The sequence below is a fragment of the Glycine max genome, chromosome 12 (genome assembly GCF_000004515.6).
Source record: "Glycine max cultivar Williams 82 chromosome 12, Glycine_max_v4.0, whole genome shotgun sequence".
Classification (NCBI taxonomy): domain Eukaryota; kingdom Viridiplantae; phylum Streptophyta; class Magnoliopsida; order Fabales; family Fabaceae; genus Glycine; species Glycine max.
The window spans coordinates 26,483,458-26,489,219 of NC_038248.2; the positions used below are offsets into that span (position 1 = coordinate 26,483,458).

The window sequence follows — 5,762 nt, forward strand, 5'->3', positions numbered from 1 at the left end:
CATTTATAAAATATCAAATCAGCTGAAATTGGGAAAAATAGTCTGTGTCAAACACAATTTTCGTAGTTACCAAATTTATTGGGGAATTAGGAATCAATATTATAGAAAGGTTTGAAGGGTGATGTGATTGTGGTCCTACATGATGTAGTGTATAGGTTTTATAGACTGATGCAGATTGCTTGGCAATCATCGTAGACTTCAAAGTTATAAAGCCTGCGTTACTGCAATTTATAATGTAATTTTCACTTACGTTGGGGTGATTTGGCTTTCCACAAATGTACTGAGTACATAACGTAAGATGTATCAAACTCACCCGACATTGAGTATTTCCCTATGGATATTGAATTTTTCTATTAATTAATTTATGCTGTATAGTATGGGATGAGTTACTAATCAGATAGAAAATTATGGAGGCAATTGTTGTATTTACAAGTGAGATACCACTTCGTAGGATGAGGGATTCATCTAATGAGCTCCAATTAGCTGGATTTCCAGGATGTGGAAAGCTCTGTTTGTTTAACCGAGTCCTATTTAGAAGATCGTGCTTACAGTTTTCCTTGTCCAACAGAGCTGCAATTGGAGTAATTAAACTTGAGACATACCACTTCTTCAATAGTTATTCAACTTGAATGCTCTTCTCCCCCATTAAGTTTGTGCAGATTTCTGTCCATTAAAAGCAGCCTCCTTTAAGGAGAATTTTCATCTTAGTAACAGGAAATGAAAAGTCCCATTCGTAATGACATTTGGAAACTATTACTTTTGTATTTGGAGATTAACATTATATTTTTCATGTTATCTTCTTCAGACATTTCTAATAGAATGCAATTCCCATACAATTTTTGTAGTCTATAATTGCCTCTAGGTTTCTAATTGGGTTAGGTAGAAGTTTTTATAAAGTCTTACATGCAGCCTTAGGGTGTTTTTTCCCCTTAAGTCTTACATGTAGGGTTTGTTAGCGCTCTTGACACTATTATTGAAAATTTTTGTTGGGTGTTGGGGCAATCCATTACATCTGTTCGAATCATTGTTTGAGGGCAATTATCGTGGCAGAGGTTCCAGAGGTTCTTGGAATGGAGCAAATGATTCTAAACATGAGTATTACAGTCTTGTTTTCAACTTTAAAGAAGCAGTTTTTCGCATAGAAAAATAGATAGAGATACGCCGATTAGATAGCTGTCGAACTTGCAATGGTTCAGGGGCTAAACCAGGGACTACACCATCCGTATGTAGCAGTTGTGGAGGTCAAGACCGGGTTGTCTCATCAACGAGAACTCCATTAGCCATCTTCCAGCGGTCAATGACATGCTCTGCATGCAAGGGGACTGGAGAAATTTGAACAGCTTGCAATACATGTTATGGGGATGGTCGGGTAAGGAAATAAAAAGGCGGAGATGAAGAGATTTATTGTAGCCTACTTCAGTACACCTAGTACTGAATTTTATACATAATATATTTGATTTTTCCCGGAAAAAAAAAACAACAAAGGAAGGGTAAATGTTGAGACCTCTTCCAAGAGGTGCAGCATACATGTACTTAAGTTATGGGCTGTAGCTGGTCCACAATACCATCCTCTAATTTCATCTTTTGAACCACAATTGTGTTTAAACTATACTTGTACCTATAGTACCTGTGGTACTCTGGTAATTGTATGACATAATAAACATCATACTAGACAGCTCAAAAGAACAATTACACCGCATGAATATCAAGGCATTAAACGCATACATGTTTTCAGGCATCATTTGTGAAATTTAAAAAACATATTTTAAACTATTACTACAAACAATAAACACACCTGCAAATAATTAAAAGAGTTCTTTGGTGATTCTTTGGTGCCTGATTCAGCCTGAAAAATAATAAGACTTTCGTCAATCAACCGCATATATGACAAACATTTGTGTAATATGTAGAAAATAATTTGCGGCAATCAACTTCATATTATAAAGAATTAAATTGCAAGTGGCTCACTAATGTTTGCTTCTATAATTTCTTCTCAATTGTAAGGTTCTTCCCCAGTTTTAATAACCTTGAATTCAGCACATGGTTGACTTCAAATTTCAGAGGTCTATTTTTGCATGTTTCATATCAGGCCTTGCTGTATATGTATAATTTTTTTTAACAATAAACCTATCCACCACATTTAATGATATGATAAATTGGGAAATACGTAGGGGCACACATGGTTTTCGTAAAATGAAGGACCCCATGATGGCATACTTACTTGAAAAGGAATATGTGTTTGTCTACTTGACAAATATAGATACACTGATAGACCCGTTGAGATATGTTCTAAAGTTAGACTAATGACTTGAATATATGAAAGGACTAATAAAGAATAAACTGAACCAATACCAAAAAAACTGCGAATATAAACTGTAACTACTAAAAACTAGTCAGACAGGTTTTGATTTTTGTACATCAAACGAATTACTCAGACAACGCCATTTTACAATACTATTTCAAGCGGCTAAATAACACTGTTGTAAATAATGTCATGTGTGAACTTAATTTTGAACGTAATAATAATGGTACAAACTTGTGAATGGAATGCACCATACTGATAGTGTTAATGTTATTATATAATTTGAGTATAAGTGAATATCACTTTACTAGTTCAACTACTAATTGTGTAACTTTTATAATTTTTTAGCATATAATGTAATATAAATTACTTAATTTATATCTATAAATTTCATAATAGTGGTTATTCCACTATCTACTATCCTACTATACCAGTTATGGGGTCAAATGCTCTGCATCAGTATTGAGGGTGGTTTTTCATGCCATCATCAATTTACAAGAATATTAATTGATTTAATTGGAGTCTTTGTACATAATTACCTAATACTTAATTTCTTGTTAGAAAAGTACATTGGCCAAGAGTTTACTTTTACTTTTCACCTACTGTTTATAGGGAAGTGGAAAAGCTTCCTACAACTTGTATTTCTGCCTTGATATCTACTAAATTACTAAATTGCCTGGTTTGTACTGTAACTTTTTTTTGGGGTTTCAGAAAGAAGTATCCCGTTTGCGTGGTCTAGTTGGTGGAGGAGAAATTCAGGATAATGACATTTTAGTTGTCAACTTCCCAGGTTCTCCTGGATCCTTCAAGTGGGAGGGTGTGCAAGGATCATTCACTCCATTAACCTCTGTTAAAAGGATATCTCAGGTTGATATTTATTTGTGTCCAACAAATCATTCAGTCTCCCATAACCTTGTTTACTGATAAGCATCTTTCTCTTTTTGCAGAAAAAAGACTATGACATTGCCCTTGTTGGGGCCTTTAGAAGGGAAAAGGACAAAGAGATGGAATTACAGGCACTAAGAGATGAAATTCAAGCGTCCATGAAGCTGGTATCTTTGAAAAGCCATATATTTCTTATTATTTTGTTATCAGTTTTGAATGATTGATTAATGAGGGAGAGAATAAACAAGTTTTGACCTATAAGTAGTTTTTTATAATTATATATGAGAAACACCTATCAATTTAGTTTGTTGTCATAGAGCTCCATTCTAGTATTTTCAATGTTTTAATTTATAATCACTGTTTTTTGTTGATTTATCAATAATGATAATTCTTGATGTTTTTGTGATGAATTAAATGATTGAAAATATGGGATGATTTTAGGTGAGACAAAGAGAAGATGACATACAAAGTTTGAAGATGAGACTACGTTTTCGAGAAGCTGGAATAAAAAGATTACAAACAGATGCTTCTGAGAAGATCTCAGCTGAGACACACTTGCTAAAAGAAAAAGAGGAGCACTTGAAGGAAATTGAGGTCTTGCGGGCCCAGGTGGATCGGAATAATGAAGCAACTACATTTGCTATGGAAAATTTGCAGCTAAAAGAAGAAATTAGAAGGCATGTTTTATTGATACAGCTAAAATACTTTTTTGTTGCTTTTTTTTTATTCATGTGCATGCAAAAGTAACTCACTTTGATTTCATGATTAAAGTAAAGGTTGGGAAGTGGCATAGTTACTCTATGACCAAAAATCAATCTTCCAGTACGAACAATATATACATTGCCTATTATATCCACAAATATGAAAAAATGTAAATCAGTTGAGGCAAGAACACAGCCTTATGGTATGGTCAAACTCAAAAGAAACTAGTCAACCAACCAGTCCAAGTTCTCCAACAAATTAGTGCTAGCTAGATTACCAGTGACTTTTTTGTCATATACATGGTTTTCCATAATGTCATGTTGCTAATGCTTATGTATCTTCAAAACAGGTTAAAGTCATTTTGTATGGAAGGTGAACGAGAACGGATGAGTGAACAAATCATGGTATTGGAAAACAAGGTATGAATGGATGCTTTTGTACTTTGTAAAATTTTCAGTCAATCCCTCTCATGTTGATTTTTATTTTTTCCTTTCACTTGTATGTGTAGTTGTTGGAAGCACTAGATTGGAAATTTATGCATGAAACAGATCTGGTAAGGGTTCAGGTTTTCACTTTTTTTAGTGTAATAATTTTTTCTTGTGTCTAGAATAAAAGGCACTGCAAACTCCTATCTTGACCTCTTTGTCTTTTGCGAATGTTAGAAAAAAAATTCTGATTTGATGATCGAAGATGTACATAATGATGGTAATCTCATCTCCAAACAGGTAAGAATGATATAGTATTTCCTGCATCCATATTCATGTTTGAAGCAGTGAATGTCACAATAGCTTACTTCAACATAGATGTAAGCTAGAACCTAGAATCTGATTTTGATTGTGCCCATTTATTAGCTTTTCAGATTAGCAGTCACTTTTCAGTGACCCACTGTATAAATTTCATGAGTCTTTATCTAAGTTTCTGAAATCAACATAATTTACCAGTTTGGTGTTGTCATCAAATCTTGCTAAATTAAGCTTTCCAGTATAAATATTGGTGGACATATATTGAATCTCATGAAAATGGAAAAATAGGCCCATCTCAATTAGTGTGTTTTAAATCTAACATGAAAAATACTGGCGCTCAAGAAGTAGTAGGTAGTGGTAGACATGGAATGCAGTTTAGACTATACATTTTGTTTCTTCATGTTCTTCATTTACCACTTTTTAGAAATGGTCAGGGTGGAAACTCTAAATCATCTATTTTTCTTCATTTACCACTATTATCACATTGTGGATATTCTAGAAGCTCAGTCCATATGTCAATCATTGTCATATGGCCAGTCATTGAATAAGGAGGCCCTAGTAATTATTTAGATATCCAATGTGTAAAAAGATAGAATGTCTTTCTGCTTAATTATCTTACATTTATAGTTGTTTGTAATTTTTTGTGCTTGCATTTTAAATTTTCTGTGAATATGACTTATTCAACTATTTAATTCTTATTAATATTTGTCTTTAGGAGTCAAGTTGAAAATCACGATGGCAGTCTTTGGTTAGGGAGGAAAATGAGTTTCTCAATATTCAGGTCTAGATCACACTTGATGCTGGTGATATAATGAGAGACCAAGGGGCCTTGGAAGAAGAACCTTTAGTCAACAGACCTGATGAATTTCCAATGGTCAATAAGGTTTCAAACTTGCTGGGCATGGATGATAGGGACGTTGTATCGCATTCCCAATGTGAGAAGAAGGATGTAGATATTCGGAAGATGGGCCTGGTAAAGACAAGCCCAGTTAAAAAAGAGAGCAACTCCACTTCTGCCTTAAAAGTTTATAGCAGAAAAAAACATGTCATATAGCAAAATCCATGGCCCATTTAAATCTTGGCCCAATTTTAAATGAAATTGGACAGATGGGATACAAGGTGATGGTAGC

General features: G+C 34.0%; 1 long non-coding RNA gene across 1 annotated transcript; it reads left to right on the top strand.

The window, feature by feature from the left end:
* The first annotated feature begins 4,242 nt into the window (after positions 1 to 4,242).
* On the top strand, positions 4,243 to 4,442 carry LOC102664723 (uncharacterized). Its single transcript, XR_005887520.1, has 2 exons — positions 4,243 to 4,308; positions 4,398 to 4,442. It is a non-coding gene; the product is annotated as an uncharacterized lncRNA (long non-coding RNA).
* Positions 4,443 to 5,762: the final 1,320 nt, after the last annotated feature.